The sequence below is a fragment of the Antedon bifida genome, chromosome 4 (genome assembly GCF_963402885.1).
Source record: "Antedon bifida chromosome 4, ecAntBifi1.1, whole genome shotgun sequence".
NCBI classification, from domain to species: Eukaryota; Metazoa; Echinodermata; class Crinoidea; order Comatulida; family Antedonidae; genus Antedon; species Antedon bifida.
Genome location: NC_136229.1, coordinates 23,681,839 through 23,706,073, shown reverse-complemented (window position 1 = coordinate 23,706,073; position 24,235 = coordinate 23,681,839). Strand labels below are relative to the sequence as shown.

General features: G+C 32.6%; 1 protein-coding gene across 6 annotated transcripts in view; it reads right to left on the bottom strand.

Moving 5' to 3' along the window:
- The window catches only part of LOC144841487 (growth factor receptor-bound protein 14-like), a 72,001-nt gene that overhangs the window by 34,150 nt on the left and 13,616 nt on the right, over nt 1–24,235 (bottom strand). The window contains exons 1-4 of one of the 6 annotated variants that reach the window (XM_078697831.1): nt 21,135–21,153; nt 8,967–9,022; nt 8,271–8,321; nt 7,900–7,996 (exon numbers count right to left, since the gene is read on the bottom strand). The exons of 2 other annotated variants lie outside the window; for them this stretch is intronic. The gene's annotated coding sequence lies outside the window, so the exon portion shown is untranslated. Of the gene's footprint in view, nt 1–7,899; nt 8,071–8,270; nt 8,322–8,966; nt 9,023–19,307; nt 19,324–21,134; nt 21,199–24,235 lie in introns of those variants that run through there. 3 more of the 6 variants (XM_078697834.1, XM_078697837.1, XM_078697832.1) reach the window with 3 other exon arrangements.

Genomic DNA, 24,235 nt, shown 5'->3' with positions numbered 1-24,235 from the left:
TCTGTGGGAATTACCGGATAAGTCATGCACGTTCTGACGTGAATGACTCGTATTTAAGGTCTTAAGCCTGCTGCTCTTTACGCACAGCCGCTACACGTGTGTCGGAGGTTAAATATCATTTGTGTGGGATGAGCATGCTGTAGTTAGTTAGGCCTTTAATACTTGGACAGCAAATAGAGCGTTTAATGTTTGCTATGCGTGCACTTGTTCACTTTGGGAGGTCGAGGAAGTGGCAGTGGGATAACACAATCATTGTGCTCGTGGTTCTTGACCCTGGTCATGTGAAATCCCTATATATTTGTGATTCATTTTAATACATAATCAATGGATACATTTTTATCGATTAGAACTTTGCTATTTTGTGATAATCTTAACAAGTAAAATCTAACTACAGTTACCAAGATAGCAAAAAGCAAGAATTTACAGACATTGGCAAATCTACTGAAGCCTCCTAGCAACTTTTCTAGACAAAAAGTAACTATTTTCTCCAAAAATACAGAAAGCACAGAAAACATAGCTAGTTTTGAATTTTTCAACATAGCAAAAATAAAAGAGGGTGAGGTGAATTTCCAGCCTTGCAGTAAACTCTCTAATACCAAGCACTCTGAAAACAAGAAACTCTCCCAAAACCAGACTTACTCTAGTGATTGTTCATTTTCTGTTACTATTTAGGGGTTTGCTAATTGAACAGGCTGTTTATTTCAATATGTCACATATTATTCGACCGAACAAAACAATAATCAAACTTTTCTTTATGAGGGATGGTACACATCGACTTTGAATGTAATAATAGAAAGCAACCAATCACTGTCTTCGATAAAAGATGGTAAGATTAGAAAGATTTTATAGCCAAAGCGTATAACAAGACATAAATATGGTAAGTTTTACTAAAGTCAGCTTGTACTAAGCCGGGATTCTCGTTAATTCTACTCTTAAGCTTTGAAACACTGCAACTACATTGTCAATTAAATCATGTTGAATCTCTTAGACCATCTAAAGACAACTTTAAATCGCAGACAAAAATTGAAAAAATCCTTGTAATACATTTTCAACAAACGTGACGTTCGTTACGCGTCTCCCAAGGCACTGTTCAACATGGTATGTAAGCGGTTAAATCGAATCACATTAAGCGTGATTGTTAGGCCATGTGTCTGCAACGAGAGACATAGATGACGGTGTGACATTTAAACTGAAGATATAAGAGAAACTTTATTGACTATATATCAAAAAAATCACAACTACAAAAATACTAGCAAAAATAATTTATGTTTATAGTTTATGTAAAAGAACATATTTTGTTTGATATCCAAAAGGTTTGGAAAAGAAAAAAAAGTTAAAATGATCATACAACAGGTATGAGATCAATGAATCAATCCTAACAAATTCAAATCATAGAGGGCGCCACTTACCTAAATTGTAATGAATAGATTTCACTCAGGATTCAAGGGAACCCAAAAAACAAGCTGATTGAATTCATATGGAAGCAATGAATGGAATGGTGAATAATGGAAGGAAGGAAGGAGGGGTGTGATGGGAGAAAAGAATAATATAACAAAGAATGGAGAAGTAGAGAATGAAATGAATGAAAGAGAATGAAATGAATGAAGGACAAAGGTCGAGGAGCAAAGAATGGGTGAGGAAAAACAGGAAGATGGAACCACAATTTAGCAGCTAACATATAGTTGTGTTTTCAAGACACCTTACCCAGTGTTAAAATGTCATGTTCTAGTCCACAAATTCCTTAAAGGTGTCAGGATATGTTACCAAATGCCCAGCAGACTTTTCAATTACTGTAAAAATGTTGCTAATATGTATGTGACAGCAATTTTATTAGTCGACTGGGATTATCAAGTTGTATTGTAACATATTGCCTCTTAAAGAATCCAAAATGAATCATTTGACTTAAGATTAAAACATAATAAGTAAGCTTGTTCAGCTTAAGATTAAGTTCATGGAACTGACATGAGCAATGCGACTCATTTAGCAATCACTAATTATATGAAACAAGTCACTTTGTGCTGAAATAATTTTGTATAAAACCACAAAAAGTGATCTTTAAATGCAGTTATTAAATAATTTGAAGGGTTATTTCGATTTTAGGATTACTAAAAGAGTTTCAATAGGTTTCTATTTCCATGAGTGTCCTCAGAGTAATCGCATTAAAACGTTATAATCTAATAGAGTTTTTAGATTTTAGAAAATGCTTGCATTACCAAGAGAAGCATAGCAACCAGCATCAGCCAACCAGATGGGCATGAAAACAGCAAACACAGGAAGGGAATCAACTAGGGAAAGGTACAGATGCAATGAAATCAGGTTTCAATAGATATGTTATAATACTACAGTATTCATGAATGTACAAAATACCAGGAGTGAAACGATTCGATTCTGCAATCCCTCTCCTTTTACACTAAACAAAAATCTCATTTGTACAAGTTATTTATGCAAGTGCCTCGTTTGCGCAACTGTTTCAATGTATCTCATTTGCATAAGTGCCTTGTTTGCACAAGTGTTGCAGTGCATCTCATTTGCATAAGTGCCTAATGTGTGCAATTGTTGCAGTATGCACCTCATTTTCTTAAGTGTCTCGTTTGCGCAAGTGTTGCAGTGCATTTCATTTGCATAAATGCCTTTTTCCGTAGTGAAAATAGTGTAAATACCTCAATCATAAAAATTATTACTAAAAGTTAAAACTTCTCCTGCACAACATTATAACACATCTTTTAGATCGAAAGTAAGTATTGCCATAACCTCATAGTTAAGTAACTTTCTCAATAAAATATAAAGCCTAGATACAGAATGCCAAGCTTAAAATAATGTCCTACTTAAACACCAGAATCTACCACCTGTTATATATAAATCCTAATTTTAAAAAATCATGTAAATCTAACCTTGATAGAAAACTGGATTCTTTATATCATAGGTGAAATTATTTCTCCAAATCATCAATTATGTACTGAGTGCAAAATTGGAGTACATCTTTGCACTACATTTAATTAATCGTCCACCTGCCAAACAATGTTCACTCATTTGTGAACTTGTGTGATTGCTTCGAGGATGCCGCAATTTCAAACGAATCGATGCACAAATGAAAACGGCGCTAGTATCCGCAAATCCATTGCAGCATAAAGTACTGTTACCACCGTGTTTAATGGCAATCCTAATGATTTCAAGTCCGATATTAATTACTAATGCTCAAGATTTGTACAAGTGGATTTCCTGTTGCCATCAGTTGTACAGAGTTCTAAACCGCCGTACTAACAGATAATACGAGATGTTTATGTATTTTACAAGGCCAACGAACTGATTATGCTACAACGATCCATCTTTTTTCGACAGAGGAAAAAAAGAGAAAGACAATTTATTTCAGATTTTGACTTTATAAGACGTGGCTTTAGACTTAAAGCCGTTTACTTTTAGACAATCTGTCTGGAATTGTAACTACTAGGATCTGCATCATACAGAACTACATTATTTTTGTTTCTTCATGTATGAAGAAATAAATAGGCTATTATAACTACAAACTACAACATTTATTGTCACCCAAAACATGACAAATAAATAGGCCATTTTCCAGTTATATAAGCGCTATTAGCCACCAACTCCACCCCACCCCACCCCCCAAAAAATAAAAAAATAAACATATAGAAATATGTTATTACATTTTAAAATTTTACCAGATAGTTTTCTTCCAGGCAATGGGCTTCCAGTTCCATTTTTTTCATTTAAATTATGGTTTATTGGGTAAAAAGTTGTTTTTTAAATTAAATACATTAAAATGTTCTATCCAAAGAAAATCTGTAAGTATTCATTTAACGTTCATCTATTCTGACTACATTTTTTATTTGTTCGGAACAAATCAATCAACGCAGCAGTAAGAGTATCGTATGCATAACAATTAAATAAAAAAATGTCTTTGGTGACTCAAAAGATAGTCATATTGATCACTAAAGCTTCAATTTATTTTTTCCGAAAAACTAGTTTTATAATCTTGACCTTTAGTTTCAAGGTCAGCTGAATGCATTCTTTAGCCGACTAATGTGCCGACGCTTTGAAAAGTAAATTAAGCGAATGAACGATCTAATTATTCAACCTTGTTAGTTTACTAGTATTACAAACGTCAAACACCTTTAAAGGAATGTTATAAAATAATAAATTGTGTAGGCAACTTGAAAGAGTGATGTCAGCATAAAGTTACTCAACCATCACATTTTTAATTCATTTGTTTTATATAATTGTAATTTGTTACTATACTGTATAATGACTTATAATTAAACTTTCCAACCAATATTAAGAGGGGCGTTGGCCAAAAATACAATCAAAATATGCAATATGTTACATTTAAAAACAAATTTAACTTCCAATATGCCTGCTGCAATATTGCACTTACTGTTTTAAGAGGAAAATTGTAAAAATATACCAAACTATAAAAGAATCAGCATTGGCATCTATATGCCAGGTGCTTGGCAAGGTGGAAATGTGTTAAGGAAACACATTTTTCACCTTTAGTTAACAGTAACAGTCTTTTTGTCGTTTTCAATTTTGTCCTTTTCTAATTGTAATGTCCGTTCTTTTATATAGTATATAGATGTATATGTATTTTTCTAAAAATTACTTATATTTTTATGCATAAGATTTATACTGTATTTTTACATATTTATTTTTGTTAAACTTCAATTTTAATGTATTTTGAAATTGCAATAAACTTTTCTCGTATCGTATCGTATCATAGTACTAGACTAAATAATACAATTATCGGATTTTTTTTCCATATAAAAAAAAAATCAGCAAAATTGGTCTTTATCGAGAAGATGACTCAAAATATCATCAGCGATTATCGGGATGTCTGATGATGGAAAGGAATCAAACCAACAGCTACTTTACATGTCACAATTAAAGAAATGACTACAGTATACCTCTACTAACAATACAATGTCAAGGATTGCACGTGTAGAAAAAACTTTACATTAAAAGCAAACAAAATAGCAATTTAATTCTCGGATTAGCTAACTGTAATAATCATGGAATTTCAAAGCACACTAAAATGCACAATACTGATTGTATCTTTAGGGAGACACCTCATAAAAACCACAGAGATCGGCAGATTTAGTAATAAAGCATATTTAGCAATGCCTCTTTGACTGTAAACAATGAAGGAGCGCCTCGGGTCGTTACTACCATTGTAAGTACATGTTAAAAGTTCAATGCGACCGAAAGTATACGTAAATTTGTGCAACCGTAAACCTATGAGCATTGAAAGAGTTTATTGGACTGTGATGTTGCGATGGTGTGATGTGCGAGCATGGTTACCTCCTCTGTGAAATCATACTTAGTCATGAATGATCAAAAGTTGCCCCTGACAATCAAAGGATGAGTCCTACACTAAATGGCACCAGAGCCAACAATAGAGTTGTGACATTGACAAATTACAGAGACATATTGCATTCAGCATGCAGTTTGCGCCTGTCATAGTAGGATGAGTCCAAAATTATTGTGGTGTAAAACATCCCCACCAAAATAATATTTCAGAAAGAAGAAATTAAAACAAAATTGTACAAAACCATCAGTTACCAACAATTTATAGAGGATAAGACATTTGTTGATATTTTTATTAATTTTAATTTTCAATTCCATGGCAGCAGAATTTAAAATATAGTAAATGTTTTAAATGGACTTAAGAATTGCTGTGTAACTTTTGCGCTGTAATGTAAAATAACGTTTATTTGATGGACGTCTGTTGACCTTGAGATGCAACTACTATAATATCTTGACCATTTGAAAGCCTAAACACATTACATTTCGGGTAAGAAGGTTGATTTTTTTTAGGAACACACTTTATAATCAACAGTATAAATCTATTCAAATAAATGATTATTTGGTGTTATCCAGTAGTATCAAGGTCCCTGGATCTAAGGTTTAAAGACAAATTGTACAATTTACAAGTAGAATGCATAACATCACGTCCAGGTTTTTGTCATTTCAACCGAGAGCGTTTTATTAACATAGTGAAATTGGATTGTAACACATTCAAGAACCTTTAAATTCAATTTATATTACTTTGATGTTCATATACAATCACTTTGAGAGATTTTATTGATCTGAAATTGAAACAATACTGCAAATCTTGTACACATTACATGTGCAACACATGCTGTTAATCTAAAGCACTTTGCATTCTTGCAATAAAAGTAGAATAATCATTGTTTTGTATCCTATAACTACAGGATATTATATTATACAAATAATGAATGTTTACGAGTGCAATGGTATAAATAATTTCATAAGGTGAAAGATGAAAATAGAACGTTTCATCTTTCACAAAATGAAATTATTTATTCTATTGCAATTGCATGGATATACAAACATTCATTTTAATTTGATAACACACCTACTTTTATTCAATTAAATTGCTGCTAAAACGAAATGGTAGGTGAAGACCTAAACCATTCTTTAAATGATCCAACGTACTGTACACTGCAGGTTGATTTTCAAATGCGATCAGTCAGTCTACTCTACTTAGTTTGAGATGGACAAATTACACACCCTGAGTTACCCATCCTGCAGATGAATTACACACCCTGGCTAAAGCAGATGAACTAACACTAAAGATCTGTCCATTCAAGTAAACATTTTCTCCTATGCGTTTTGCACAGCAAAATATCTTAATCTTACCCCCAACCTAAATTCTGAGAGTTACATGTCAAAGATAAGACATTTGGTTAAGTTCAGACTATTTTTAGGTCCTGAGGCCCCCTCTGCTATTTCCAAATCCTGGATTCAAAACTGATTTGCCATGCACTCGACTGCTTTGTAATCATCCCCATTTTGTAGGCCTAGTACATCAGTACATATAATTACAGTGCTATCAGTAACAGTAATGGACAATTAGAAATGAATAAATTACTACAATGTCAGGTAATTAATAACTACGATTGCACTAATGTAATGTAACTCATTGTCACCGCGCACCTGCTGCAATATTTATAAACCCAATATTGAATACATATTTCTTGCATTTCATTTCAACTAAATGAATATGTGTGGGAATTGTTGGCACACGTATTTCTAAATATAAAAATTTATATGATCTAAATTTCGAAAACTTACATAGGCCTACATTTTTTTTGCTCTTTTATCCTAATTGTTCAAGAATCAAATCAAACGTTTTTAAATCTATTTCAGCACAAGTAATAATATAATATTTTAATATTTGGATCGACACTTTTTTAACAGTGGCACACATGGGTATTAAAAGACAAAAGGTAAAGTGTGCATAATGGTAAAGTGTGCATAACAAAACCCCTTTATTTCTGAAGCGCCCTCATGCAGACTAAACACAGATACAACATGTCTGGCTGTATTAAATATTTACAATTTGATAACATTTTGTTTTAATCTAATACTTTTTATTGTTGTTGTTTACGCTAACATGTAAAGGCAAATTTACACAGACGAGAAGTGAAGGTAAGCGGTAAGGGTAAGCAGTAAATGGTAAGCGGGAAACAAAGATATAGAATCCATGTTTAATATTTCTTGCCCATTTACACAAACTGCTGAACAGACGGGCAGTTGAGTGGAAAAACACTTAGGATACAGCCTTCTACGAAGGCACGGTTCTCCACCTACCATTACCACTCATGTGTAAATTGGCCCAACACAAATAAACGTGGTAGACCGTACTCTACCACAAGGTACAGTATGATTCGCTGGCACAGTATGTTTAATAAATGATAATGAAAAGATTTTAAAAAGAGTATATTAATATGATGCTTCCTGTACATACCTGTGAAGATAGTGCGCTACTTTTGCACATACAAGCTAATAAAGATACCTACAATATACCTTTACAATACATAAGGCTGACTTTAGTGTAAAGATCAATAATGAACGAAAGCTTACCATACGTACTGCAACAATAGCCTCACATGCGGTCAATATGACAACGGTCAGGCCTAAATGTACTCAACAGGGCTAGTTGTCTTTGTATATCAACACACTGTTGTGCAAGCACACAGATAAAAATGTATATCAACATTGAGTGCTATCCAGAGTTAAGTGATCCACATGATAAGGTCCCCACTACACACAAATTACACTCAATGAGGCCTGTTGTTAGCTTTGGACTCTTCCATTTTATATTACTATTTGATTTTCTGGCCTCATGCTTGTCTCAAGGTAAATAATAAAAGGTGTTTGACCCGGATTGCTTGCATTATGTCTATACACAAAATGGTTATGACATGTATAGGAATGATCAAATATTATATTACCATTTTAATATACAACGTTCCAATCCTCTAGTATCATACAGTATGCACAACCTACAATAGTCTAATCGTTTTGTAAAATAGACTATGTCAATATTATTTTTATTGCACCTTGCTATTTGTTTTATTTGGGATAAAATAAGTTTCTTTTTATTGTAATCTAATCAACAACATTATTTTTTAAGATAGTAGTTGTCAAGGATTCGTGCTAGAAAATTGTTAAATACATATTTTAACCTAATTAGGTATTCACATTAAATTCGCCATTAAAAGAAATATTAAACGCAATGGCTCTGTTTGATAAGCTAATTGGATACATTTGTATCAAAAATCAAAACCCTTCAAAATCATATTAGCAGTAATATGAGTGCATAGATGAATGTGTAAATTGGTGCTTATTTTACAGGTCCCTGGTGCAATTGTGACAAGTAAAGACACTTAGTAAGAAGTAAGGTGCTAAAATCACAGATATCATGCAGAAATGTGGATTATTATTGATAAATACAGAGAAAGACCGTCTGTTCCCTGTGAAAATAATGGTATAGTCCTTAAACATAACCATATCTTATATTTCATGTCACATTGTCCATAAAGGCACTTCAGTCAATATATAATATGCATGTTAGCCAGAAGATGGTGCAATTAAAGTGTACATACAATATTATTAATGGGTCAGTCAAGTGGTTTAGGCCAACTTACCTCATAAGGTACAACCAGTACTAAACAAACATTGACTGACATCCAACGTAATAAAACTAAACAGAGAGAGTGGTTAATAAGATCGGTCATAACATTCATTTCAACATAAATGGAATAATATAATAACATACCATATAGCAATTCCTTACATGTGTATATCAAATTACTTTGGATATTTATCATAACATTGTAATTTATTATACTATGTATACTTTGATATAAACTTTTATAAACTAAAATTCAATTTTATATCCTGATATTAATGCTTTGAGAATATATAATTAATAGAATAGGAAAGTTTTAAATTATTAAACCTGCTGTACAGTAGATATAAAGATAGAACTATGAAATAAGTAGTTGATAATTTCATTTTAGCTGTAAAAATGGGGGACCCTTGATTTGCCCCTGAATGGTGTCAAAAGAACCGCCTTGCAGATCTCCTTCAGTCAGGGATGCCTGGAAAGCATCTAGGTACTCAAAATTATTGCAAATTAATTTCAGTCCGATTTCATGCACCATGAGTGGAATAATTCCCACGTAGATAGCGGTTAGCAGATTGTGCACATGGACGCTTTATCTGTCGGATGATCAGAGATTTGAAGCATGTAAAAGATTTAATTCAACAAAACGTCTATTAAAATCAAACCGCTTTCTTTTAGTTATGTGGTCAATGATTTTCTAGTCAATTAATATTTTTAAAATTCTCACACTGATAGAAATCTTCAAATTTAATAAGATGACATTAATTATCAATATTCATCAGCTGTTTCATAGAAATTTAAAAAACACATTTTTCAAAAATAGCTAGTAAACAACCAAATGCTATATATTCTGCATTTTTTTATGTTATTTCAAGTTTAAATAAAACTTCAGCACTACGGCTATTATACTGCCTGATGATTGGAGCAGAAACTAATTCAGTAAAATGTAACATATGTTGAATTATAGAGGGCACTTACCTAGGAAAAGTACAACATAGGAAGATGATACAGATCGCAGTGTGAATGTTTTTTTAAAAACTTTCTAAAGCTCTGTCTAAACTATCAAATTTTAGGTGACAAAAAATGTGATGTGCCTATATATGGACATGATGATGTCATATCATATTTGGGCACATCAAACTTTTTTTGTCAAACTAGTTTGATAGTGTAGACATAGCTTAAGGCACTTCTGGCTTGACAACACAATTTTTTCACAATGTTAAAGAAATTTGAATCTTATGAAAATGCATTTTTGTAAGAATCATTTTCAACTTCTTTTTTGTTTCTAAACTTTAAAAAACTTTAAAATGGAACATTAACCTCTGAACTATATAACATGCCTTTCTCATTAACTGACTCACTAGCACTCTCCTAAGTAATTAGCAACTCAATTCAGAAACAACTGTCATTATAGTGTACCACTTTAGCATACAACGTAGTATTAACGAGAATTCATTAACCTTTTCACCTATACAAATACTACTATCTAGCATGCAGCACTGAATGGGGATCATATCCGAGTAAATATCTCCACATCCTCTCGGTGTGTACCTTGCGTCTACGCTCAAACAACTCCTGTGGTCTTATCTACATGAACAAAATGTCCGTCACCTACTCAAGTGCCGTCATTTAACTGATTAATATGGTATTAGTTTGTTTATAAAATGAATATAGTATTAAGCTAGGCTGATGTTGCCAAGATAAATAAGCCATGCCCTAAAAAAAACTATAGTAAACATTGGTTTTATTTATTTATAACTTTTAACTGATTGCAATCTATTCACATGATGTAAGTATACAAGAAAAACTAAATAGTAAGCATTATTTTAGCTAATTTGTAACTTCCTTCAATGGATTGTGATGCTACTTAGTTTGTTTATCCAATGATTCTGATAGAGTAGTAAATTAATTTATAACCATAAATAAACTGTTTTCCCTATGCATCCTTGCCATTTGATTGGTGCATTCCTATGTGCCATGCATTATTTTCTATGATTGGGGGTACTATTGCATGCTCAGCTCATTCCAACTTGTTCCAATTTTGTTTTGCACATTTGAATGGCAACCTGAAATTTGATTCAAGATGGATGTGGCAGATAAATTGACTTGAAGTGGTGCGGTTGTCAGGGCTCACAGTAGTGTATGGTTCACTCCCTCCGTCCTGATTGCTACTATTAGCATTCCTTAGCACTGGAGAAGTAATGAGGGGCAAACAAGCAACGCTTCCAGCCTCTAAACCCAAGTAAGTAAGTATTATTCTTAAGAAACAATTCATTATTTTGATATAGGAAGATTAATCTCAGGGCCATAGCGGACGAGGCAAAGATGTTTTAAATTTATTTAAGTATACAAGTGCTAGTGCAGGGTTGGTGAAAATTGGAAAAACGGCCGCTTCCTCTGCCACAAACTGGTTATTATGGCTCTGAATCTAGTAATCAATAAATAGGTATGTCCTGTCACAAGGTGGTGGCTACAATGCTGTTCATTTCCTTCTGTTTATTATAATGCAGTCTAGATAGTTTATAAAATGATTGTGATACAAAGCACATGGTCTTGCCAAGTTGGCAAGCAATAATAAACATTGCTTTTACTAATTTATTACTTTGTGGATTGAATGAATTTAATAAAATGTGATTGGTGTGGTATGTAAAGAATTATATGTTTTATATTTTGAGTTGATGTCTAAAAGTCTGTCAAGGTTTACTCTGATGGTGCAATTTTGATTGACAATTGACTGATTGTTTTAATTTCTTTTTCCTGAATATGACCATAAAATGACCGTAAATACTGTATTATAATAACAAGTAATGTGGCTTAAATTGATGAGAGTGGACGTGAAACTCACTCTTTTTTATTTGGTCTCAACTAATTTTAACAGAAATATTTGGTAACTGTACCAAAAAACAATAATGTACATACCAACGATAATATACAAAGAGGAGAGAACACAGTGAAGAGGTAGATTACTTTATCAAAATATTATCAACTTTGCAAAAAGTGAAAACTATCTAAACAAATTTCAAAACCAAAACACTATTAATAATAATGGTAGTCTTATATAGCACCTAATACAATGTCTCCTAAGCGCTTTACACACAAAAATGATCAATAAAATTTTTTTTTTAAATAAGAAAAGCAGAGGAACCATTTACACCGGTCCGTTCTCCAGCACTTTGAAGCTCCCATATGAGAGCTCGCTGGAACAGTATTCACAGGAGCTTGAGTGAAAAGGCATCTGTCTACCCTATTCTACCAAAAGAAGAAAAAAGATGTTGCTTAAGACTTTCTTTAAAAATATCAATTGATGTTGCTTGTTAGTACAAACATGGAGGAATTTTTATTCTTTTATTTTATCTAAATAATTCCTCCGTGTTATGTAGTCAGTGCAGTTGAAATGTATGAGAATCGTTGATTGACGTCGGTCACTGTAGCTTATTGTCAAAATTGGTTCATGTCCCGCTGTGCTCTGTGTCAGCTTGGCCCGAAGCCATCTGCAAATCAAACGTTACTTCTTGGAAATTGAAGAACAGCGTGATTTTGATACAATGTGTTGACAGACTCTTTTTAATGTCAGTTGAAAACATTGCCAGGTGTATTACTTCATCACGGTATACCTATACACTATTGTTTCCATGTGACGTTGCCTATTATGTTAAGTAATGTGATTTACTCTTAACATTTATTTTATCCTTGTACTAATTGCAACCAAATATTGTATGTTATATGGCACGTTCGCAACAGACATCAAGATAGGCAATCAAGATCTCATAAAACTGATTATAATGAAACCTAAAAACAGATTTGGTCGTTTGTTGTAAATGTTTTAAATTTTGAATGGAATGGCGCTTAACATTTTTATTTATTTGAAAACAAACAACTGTGAAAAGAAATTGGACTTTATTATATTATTTTCTTTCTACTTCAAATAAACAAGGTTGGGATCATAATCTACTTTCAATTATCAGTCAGTGAATTCATTTTCTGATAGGCCACCATCCGGTCGGGCAATATTTTTTCCTTTGCTGATAAACAGAAATGGAAAAATTAACTGGGGAAGTCATTTGAAAGCTATTTGTATTGCAAATCATACTCAGATCAAACATTTTAAAGTACCTTAACAAGGAATATACCAAAACATAAAGCTTCATTGCTGTTTTAAAAAAAAAAACCTTCCTCCCTCCCTCCGACATGTTTTAAAGAAGATCAACATTTTTTTCCATGGCCTAATCTTGAAAATGCTAACTTGCACAAAAAGTTTATATCCAGCCAGGTTTTAATATAACACATGCTCTTATAGCAACAAAATAATTGTTACAGCACACATTAACTCGCAACTTTTAGACAGATTTTAGAGAATTTTCGATAGCTTTTACTGATTTTCCAGCAGCTGTATCTGATAAAATACAATTTTAAAGTAATTTTCTACAAAATATTGAGCCAAAATTGACAACTATAATGAAATTGTAAATCATGTTTGTACTAACCCACATTTTTAATTGTACACGTTCACAAATTTCTAGGAAATCTACTTACAACAGTTGAACAAATAAAAACAAAATGTAGATCAAGAACACAAGCTTACATTTTTGTAATTCTGCGAAATCGACAAATTAAACAAATAATTGATTCGGTAAAATGTTAATTACTTTATCGATTAGAATTTTAATTAGAGTTTTCCCGTCTGTTGTAAGAGTTCAATGACCTTATGAAGTACTTTCATTGATTGTACTGACGTAGTTTTATAGTATTCTTTGGTCACTCACTTCAGTTGGCTTGCCACAAAATAAACTTACCACAAATGGCCTAATTACATTTTTCCTTGGTATAACCTAATTTTTAGACTTTTTTTGGTATTTAATGGTTTTTTACTACTACTTAACATAAACTTGAAACTTGGCATGCTATAATGGAATGCTAGAACTGAAGAAAAAAAAACCCCAAAACCATGTGACGTAATCTTTTTATGGAGTCCATTAAAATGTCACAAAAATGTATACAGTACGAATTTAGAAAATGAAACAGAATGCATACTTGCTGTTTGCAGCACACAACATTACGTACATATACATGTGTATCTTTTTCTTTTACCAGCTTCGTATCATTTAACTGCTAAGACACACACTGGAACCACAGAATAAATTTAAAATAGACAATGGATTCACCAACGTATAACACTTAATCAGTGTCAGATCCAGGTCTTTGAAATAAAATTGGGTGTAATTTTCTACCCCTTTGGAAGTGCAAAGTTACCTTAATTCAAGGGCATACAAATTGGTATGGGTGTGTGGGAAAAATTGATGTAGGGGACAAATAGGTATTCGCAATGCGTCTAACATATTATAATGTGTATCTGAAATTCCTCCAGAATCTGCGTAGTCAGTACCTAATTTAAAGTTACAAGCAATCCACATCTGTATACTAGACATTGCTTAACAGAGACAGTGGTTAAGAAACGTAATTAACAAGGTCAGACGAACTGCAATTAATAAATCTATTTTAAATGTAATAGCACAGTAAATACGTCAACCTAATTAAAAATTAAAATATTGGTTTTGGAACACTTTCATCCAATTGGAAATGAAAACATTGGTTTTTGCGACACTTTCACCTAATTTAAATGAAAATATTGGGTTGATGCAACATAATTATAAACCAAATATTGGTTTCTGGAATAATTCCAACCTAATTAGAAATCAAAACATTGGTATGAGGTTTAACAACATCAACAGTTAGGAATTCTCTACAGGAGTCTCTCTTTGCAGGATATAGGGAAAGTCCTAATGATGTCATAATTGAGGTATGTATTAGATTTTTAAAAGGACAATGCACCTTGCAGTTGTTGCAAACCACACTTGCCAACAATCAATACACCACAATTAATATATTTGAGGAGGTCTGCAGCTGAATTATGTAGGCCTGGGTACATTAATTATTACATTATACTATGGGCTAATAGCTATGATTCAGACTATAAATGCGTAATAAAACATTGGCTAGCTATAAAACTCTAGGTTGTTCACCTTTGGATGATCATCATTACAAAGTAGGTTTTACAAATATACAGATTGGAAAGACATAATAATAGAATGTCTCTTATGTTTACAGAAGTTATTAAGAGCCCTAAATAAAAAAAATTTTGGGTTTGACAAGACATGAACATCAATCACACACAAAAGTACGATTACTCACATGCTTAAACACTGGTGTAAGCCCCCCATCATAGACTATAGCTCACTCTTTTTAGTTCATTATCATGCAAAACTCTTAGCGTGATATATATAAACCACAGGCACACAACAAATTCTAAACCGCCCGGTGATATTCTGAAAATGTATTGATTAATTTGTAACGATAAAGAGGAGGAAATCTGTGAGAATGAGAAAAAGTCGCGTCAACCAAGATTTAAACCCGGAACCTTCTGCTTGATATGCAGATGTCTTAACCATTAGACCACTGGGGCTTTCTGTGGTATTGTTCGTGATGTGAATATATACATTTGTAGGTAGATACAGTAGTAAGAGATGCCTGTTTAATTTGTCTTGTCCAAATATGGATAAAATATGAACCAAGACATTTTGAGGCTGAAACTTATATCTTTGCCGGTGATTGTTTTATTAAAGCAACAACCATGCTAATCTGAACATCACTTTAAGATTAAATACAATTACAAATTCAATCTTTTTAAAGTAAACAGATTGTGTGATGATAGATTTATTATAAATTGTATATTAAGCCTGGTTTCCATAAAATCGCTACACCGTGTCGCCGACTGCTGTCGCCGACAGAGCGTAGCGATTCTATGGAAACGCTAGAATTTATCGGGGATCTAGTATGTGAGCGCTAAATATTCTTTGGTACACGCGTATACGATTCATCGCCGACATGGTTGAACTTTGCCGATTTTTCTGCGATGAATCGGGGAGACCTCCTCGATGCGCGTCGGCGACATCTGCGCGTGTAGTGATTTCAATGGAAACGGTGTAGCGATTTTATGGAAACCGGGCTTAAATTGACAATTGAGATTTCCTCAATGTGTTTGTATGTATTTAAGTACTATAGTTAAAACTAAAGTGCTGTATGTATTTTGATTTTTGTATTACAGTACATCTCTCATTCACATATTTTGTAGTGTGGGATATGTTACTATATTCTGTAGTGTTTAACATTTTTCAACTAAATGGAAATTTTGTTCATTTGTATGTTTAATATAATTCATATTTTTTCTTTTAATTTTAATTGACAAATGGGTATTAGGTAATAATTTAGCTAATTAAGCATGATCTAAGCTTATCATTATAAACAATTCTGTTATTATACGTGAAAACTGCCATCTCAATTTGGGAAAAAATGGATTTTTATTTAAGTTGATCAAATACAGTTATGGAAAGGTAGTATTACATACGCATACAATGTATGACCTAATATCAATAATGACTGTGTGCTTGATATGTTTTAAGTAATTTGTTAATGCCTCTGGCCATCAGCTGGTTGAATATTTATTGAACCCTGGATAAACCCTTACATAGGTATCAATTCATTTTAAAATGTGTTGCAGGTTTCATATCTTGTATGACATGAATGACTTTACGACTCAACATCTGCACAATCTATTAATGAACGAAAAGTTGCAAGCCATTCTGCACGGGTTACAGAAACATTTTGTGATGTGGATTGTTTATCACCAATTTAGGCCAAATCATATTTTAGTTTAGTATAGTTTGTATGTACAGTACTTCTAGTTCTATTTCCACAAGTTCATAATTTGGCCGAATTTCGGTAGTACTTGATCCCTGCATTTACTGGCACTCACAGTTTCTTTCATATTAACACTTTTAATTCTTTTCCTTATGAATAAAATACTTGCAAAGGTTGTTTGATAATAAATAAAAATATTCCATTATATAAATGTTATACTGTTGTAGAGGCACTTATGGAAGGCCACCGGTGACATATTACTTGGATAGATCCACTTAATATTGACCTAATATTAAAGCATTAAGGTACTGTTGTATTTCCGAGTGCCATACATCATGAATTGAACAAGGAAAAATCCTGATTTGAGATCTAAAATACAATTCACACATTGACGATCCATAAAATAATTATTAAAATACTGTATAATTGAAGTTAAAACATAAAATATCTTTGTTAAAATCATAGATCAGGTGAATTCTGGTAGCTCTTAAAATAGCAAGAACCAATTTCAATTTCACCAGAACTCCATTACAGGTGAATTATATCCACTGAATTTGGAATCTATGATTAATTGAAAATCCTACAACTTAACGGATCTATTCTGCAAACAGACACAGTTTTCTAATCAAATTCTTGTGGATAGTAAGTGAATTTAAATGTGTAGTAGACAGGTAGTATGTGTTTTACCAGATTATGTTGATTGCTTTCAAGTTGACAATTGTCAACAAATCCAGCGGCAACATCTTAAGTATTATTAAGTATTTGGTCAACTGCAGGGCATTAGACTTACTTACTTTACTTCCCATGTTGAAGATATTGATAATGATGATAAAGTCTGTGGTAAGGCATTAGATATGTTGTTATCTTACTTATTTTAATTACCATTAATGTGCAATATTGAATCATTATTATAAGTAATTTTAAATCAGACTAATGTGTTGTTTCTGTATTGTTAGCATGCTATTCTGTGTTGTGCAATTTTCTGTGTATTTTCACTATTTTATTTATATTTTTATATGATGATATGTCTATATCATATGTATATATCTATGTTTTTCAAAGCAAGTTTCTGTTAATTTCAGTTTTAATGGACAAATAATAATACTATGACTATAACTATGAAACCATGTTAAAGATATAATATATGTTCCATTAAAATTTTGAGCAAAAGCAGTCACATTTAATTATTGTTGAATGAGTAGTTGGTTATTAAATGTTCTCAATACAAACAAAAGTTACAGGTGATTTGATAGGGATAAATTGTTAAATACATTTAATTTGTAGCGTTGCTCACTTACACCTTTTGGTACCTTGATTGTCCATTAACAGAATCCAGGTTTAATGGCCAAGGCATGAGGCTATTGGTCTTATATACACATGTGCACAATTGGTACATACACTATCAAAGTACAGATCATGGTTGTACTGTGGTTGAACTGGCAGTATAGTCTCGAAGCAGGTTTTTCCAGAAAGATTTGCTGGACTAAATTGGCTCCAATCGGTATTAAAAATGGTATAAGAAAATTATACATAAAAATAAACACTTATCTAGTAGTGGTAGGTTAAGCCTAGCCATTAAAAACCTAGACTAAGAGCAATCGCAAGCTAAAAACCTAGACTAAGAGCAATCGCAAGCTAAAAACATAGACTAAGAGCAATCGCAAGCTAAAAACATAGACTAAGAGCAATCGAAAGCTAAAAACATAGACTAAGAGCAATCGCAAGCTAAAAACATAGACTAAGAGCAATCGAAAGCTATATTTTGTCAATTATTGGATAAAGTACAATATTTATATTTGACTTTTTTTATATTTTTGGTAGATTAGTCTTTATAGTATGTCAATAATTTAGTACTTCGCTTTATTTTGTCAGATTTTATTTCTATTTTGGGAGAACACTGAATGGGTCTGCAAAGGTCTTTTTTACCTTCAATTAAACTAAGAACAATTTACAATACATCTACAAATTGTAATAATAATATGTAAATAAACAATGTTATTACATTTAAAGTAGAATTATTTCCAACAGATGTGTAAAATAAAAGATTATGTTGATGAGGCTTTAAACATACAGCAGATTACCATAATGAAACAAGTGTAGTAGTTATGCTGCAATATATAATCTAGATTATACGTTTCAAGTCCCAGAAAATATAAAATAGCGCTTAGGGTACTAGAAGGTACTTTATGTCTATCAATCAAACACAACAGCTTGACATATTAACTAATGCAGCTTACATGATACATGATTGTTAACCTCATTCTAAATCCGAACAATTACATTTCGTCAACTCTATAGATTGGTTCGGTTAAGAAATCAGAATGCACTTTTAAGATCACAGTCTAGTGTTCAGGTTGTCACTTTCATGAAGATTGAATATTAGACCTTTTAACTCCAATTGGATTTATTGGTTTTAAAGAATGAATTGATTTCTTGGAGGTGAAATTAATCGTTGTTGAAATTAGGTACGAGTTTGAGAGAATTAATACGCATGTTATACATCTCACTCAGACTGATGACATAAATTAAACATACTGTACAACCCCGTTTTAAAAATAAGTTTTGGTTGTCGGATGACATCAAAACATAGTCCCAATTCCTGTCTGTAGCCAAATATTTTCATGGCATACAAGCAAAAAAAAAATAAACAAGAAACATTTCTTACAAAAAATGCCGCTCGCTCGACTCATTGACAGTTAATTAAAACAATATTATGAAAGATAGGATCATAATGGATGTATGCATCTGTTGATGTCATGTTAGTAGTCCACTTGTATGCTTAACACACCAGGGGAACCAAATGCATGACTACACCTGTTGGCTACAATTGTTGCAACTAAACTTCTACCTCAACTGGCGCTCCTTAATCCACACATTTTTTTTAATGGATAGTCAATATTTTAAAAAAACTATTGCTAAAATCCCTAAACAAAAGGAACATTCTGTATAGACAAACAAAATGTATTGGATTAAATTGGTTTCACAGAGCTGGACCGAAAGTACTATAACTAATTCACACATACAGCACAAATGTAACACTTTCACATGCTAGTTTGTCACAGTATAATGTAAACCCCTATGATACGCGCACATTCACAGATGTCGCTGACATTTACGCTTCACACGTTCAAGTTCAAGTTTCATAACATTTATTTACAGACTCTGACATAAAAGATAATAACGTACATTAAGCAATAACAAAAAGAGTTTGAAGGCAGATGCAAGGTACCAATTTGTTACATTATGCTTACATTTGGTTACATTGTGTATTGTATGTGTGAATCAGGTTTAAGCAAATACTAAACAGGGAAGTAGAGTTACTATGGAACAGTACAAGAACCCAATCAACACCTTTCAACAATGTGTGGGCCCAAACCATTCCAACAAATTAGAACAGAAATCGGATACGATATAAATCTACCTTTAAATCTACTTTCATCAAAGGGCTACAAATAAATTGTAATAATCTTTCAGCGTGACATTGTAAACTGTGTTGCGATCCATGCTTTATGAACCACCAAAGTGACTGCTGCCCTGTCAAGTTACACATTTTATAAAATAATTCAGTCAGTTATACAATTGGAAGCAATCAAGCATGGATGATTGACATGTGCACAGTCAGAGGTTGTGGAATGAACTGGTTTTCTAACTTTACTTTTTGTACTTTTACAAGAAAAAAAAATGTGAATCACAATTTGGTTCAAAATCTATTAAAAAAATCCATGGGTAAATTTCCAGTTGTGAATACCTAGTAATGTTCACACATGGATTAATTCAATGCCCCTGCACAGCATATGTTTAGTGTACATATGTTGATATGTTGGTAAAAAAAAAGAACAGAAATCGGATACGATATAAATCTACCTTTAAATCTACTTTCATCAAAGGGCTACAAATAAATTGTAATAATCTTTCAGCGTGACATTGTAAACTGTGTTGCGATCCATGCTTTATGAACCACCAAAGTGACTGCTGCCCTGTCAAGTTACACATTTTATAAAATAATTCAGTCAGTTATACAATTGGAAGCAATCAAGCATGGATGATTGACATGTGCACAGTCAGAGGTCGTGGAATGAACTGGTTTTCTAACTTTACTTTTTGTACTTTTACAAGAAAAAAAAATGTGAATCACAATTTGGTTCAAAATCTATTAAAAAAATCCATGGGTAAATTTCCAGTTGTGAATACCTAGTAATGTTCACACATGGATTAATTCAATGCCCCTGCACAGCATATGTTTAGTGTACATATGTTGATATGTTGGTAAAAAAAATAAACAAACCGAAACACATGGGACAAAGCCAGCTGACTGGTCAATTTGACCCAAATGTCCAGTGCAATTGTGGCTTTAGAAGTTAAATAGGTTAACAATTTCTTATATTTCTATGGTTTCACTATACTAGTATTCTGTACATGCATTTACCTAGGCCTACTAGGCCTAACCATTACTATTAAATAAAATTAGAGTATTTACTTTGCGTCAACTCACCCGTCTCTTTGTAATAACCTCTTCAAATTGACAGTGTTTTACCAATAATGTTCACGTTATCTTCTATACATTTACAAACCACACAGAAACGTGATTCAACAATACATGGTATTCCAATGGTCTACATTCTAATGTCCATTTGCAGGCTAGATAATTTTTGTTCAAAGTGCATCTAGGTAGATTCTAGGGTAGATTAAAATAATGCAATAATGATCTTAAATCACTCTTTTAGCCACAGCGGAATTCAAACTGTTGCACTATGAAGCCTGCCTCACGTCTACCCTTCTGAGATTTGATTTTATCTAACAATTTACCCCTGGCTGATGTATGACATAACGACCTGAAAAACGTAGTGAGGCTTATAATTCATTTTTAAATATATTCTTAGACATCTGTTTATTTCATCTGACACATTCAATGTGTAATATTATCTTGATTTCTTACATGACAAGGAAAGGAAAACGTGCTGATGTACAACAATGTATGATTAATGACAGATTTAATGGCCGATGGTCAACGTGCACCATAGTGCTCTCTGCCTGTAGGGAAATAACCCCTGATGCATGCTATACATGGGACATGTTGGCATATTTCTATAGATCATGCACTGTAGTGGTTTTATGTTCAATATACTTCTGAGAATTAATAGTTAATAGATCCTAAAATGCTTTCTTGTTTCAATTGCTTTATAAACATAAAACGAATGATAATAAATAAAGGAGTAGATTCTACTTATATTGTAACATCAAGGGTCTTGAGTATATAATCATTTAAGTGGTACCTGGGAAATTTGAAGGAAAACCCTGGGAGAGCCTAGCTGTATTGACTGACAGATGCTAGCATAATGACTCAAAAGGATAATTTGACACGACGACGAATGTATAGATGTTACTGATCAATAGAATGCATTTCACAAGGTACTTGCATACACGTCTTTGTATGAACAGTGTCTAATGTAAATCAATAAGAATTTTGCCCTTTTTTAAAGGCTCCTTTCTGACAGACAAGGCTCCTTTCAGAAACACACGTAAAAGGCTCCTTTCAGAAACACACATGAAGCCCCTTTCAGACAGACATTTCACATAAGGCCTCTTTTTCAGACAGACATGTAAGGTCCCTTTAAGACAAGACATCTAAGGCCCCTTTCAGTCAGACATGTAATGTACTTTTCAGACAGACATGTCCCTTTTAGACAGTAGGCCCTTTCAGACAGGCTTGTAAAACTTTCAGGTGAGAACTTTTAACCAGACATGTATTGTAAGGCCTCTATTCACATGTAAGGTCCCTAGTATCAGATGTACTGTAAGGTCCCTATCAGACACGGAGGGCCCTTCCTTACAGGCATATCATGACCCCTTTTAGACAATGTTTTTGTCACCGGCTTCTGTTTTGCCTCCTACCAATTCATTGTCAAATAATGGAAATAAATATAAGTAATAACATAATACTGATAGTACACATGTTGCAGCGCAATGATATGTAAAAAAAGACATGGTTTGGCGAGACACTTACTTAAGGCCAGCTCATTTCATCATTTCATGATGGTATTAAGATATTATAAACTACGGCCCTGAAAATGATAACATCTTTAAATATCCTAAACTGTTACAAAAACGATAGAATATGCTAACATGGTAGATTACATGGTAGCTGAATAAATACAGTGTAGATAAACTTAAGAAAAAAAATGATTGTACTAAAAACCGCAACTAAAAATATTACATACATTTAATGGATCTGTTGTAATCTCTTTTATTTGAACGCAGTTAAAATTAAAGTATGAATTGTGTTGTAGCTAAAAACTACTTCTAACTGCAAACCACAACTAAAAATATTAAATACATTTAATGGATCTGTTGTAATCGCTTTTATCTGAACGCAGTTAAAATTAAAGTATGAATCGTGTTGTAGCTAGAAACTACTACTAACTGCAAACCACAACTAAAAATACTAAAACATACAGTAATCGGATGTGTTAATCGCTTTTATTTTTACACAGTTAATTTTCAACAAGTATGAATGATTGGTTTTGACAACATCATGCAAAGTTTACCCGAGTTTGCTATTTTGTGTTGCAGCTAAAAGTTGCCACACGATATTAAAGTTTGTTTTGGCTTAATCTTGAAATTATTAATTTAAATTTTTGTTACTAAAACATAAAATCTATTGATTGAATGTTAATCCTAGAATTATACTTATTACTACTGTAAAATAAAATAGTTGAAAAGTAAGATTATCATTTAATCCTTCATTAAGCCTAGTTTAAATACAGGTTATTCTAATCTTTTGCATCCAGGTTATTCAGGATATCACGACTATATATGTACCTTGAAGGTACATATTATATTACAAGAAAAAATATCACCTTCAGTTTAAACTTAAAGCAACCCCATAAAGGATATTGTGTTAAAATGAAAAATCAGAATGTTATATGTCTTTGATCTGACCATGTTAATGACAGATTCTATTTCACTACAATGATTTTCCAACCCTACAGAAAGTAATATAAAGCGGCTTCAATGGTTTTTTATTTCAAAGAAATAAATAGCCCCTGGATATAAATTACGATGAACACTTTCTGGCTGTAAAGACATTTGTATCGGTAACTGCTTTTAAACATGGACATACAAATGTTAAATAGAGAGCGGCTTATAATACAAACAAGTGGTGTATAACAAGTATCTCGCCGACAACTCACAAGAAAAAAGACGGTACAGTCACAGACGCTTCTATCATCGTGTCAAGAAGCTTTCAACAACGTCCTCAGGGACTTTCACGCTATAGACTCATGAAGTCGTTTCAAATATGGTGAACACATTTCGAATCGCTCATACACCTGAAGAAAAATATCCCATTGTTTGTAAGACAAAAGAAATATGCCAATAACTGCTGCTGCTTATAATATATCTGGTGAATCAATTTAAAGTTCCCAATTATATTACCTTATTTGCTGGTAAATTAATTTGAAGCTTCCAATGTTATATAACTACCATATAAATATTTGCTGGTAAATCAATTTAAAGTTCCAAAATAATTAACATAGTTTGAAATTTAAAAACAGACCTTTAGCAGCATTGCGTTCAGAATTTAAAAATGATGGC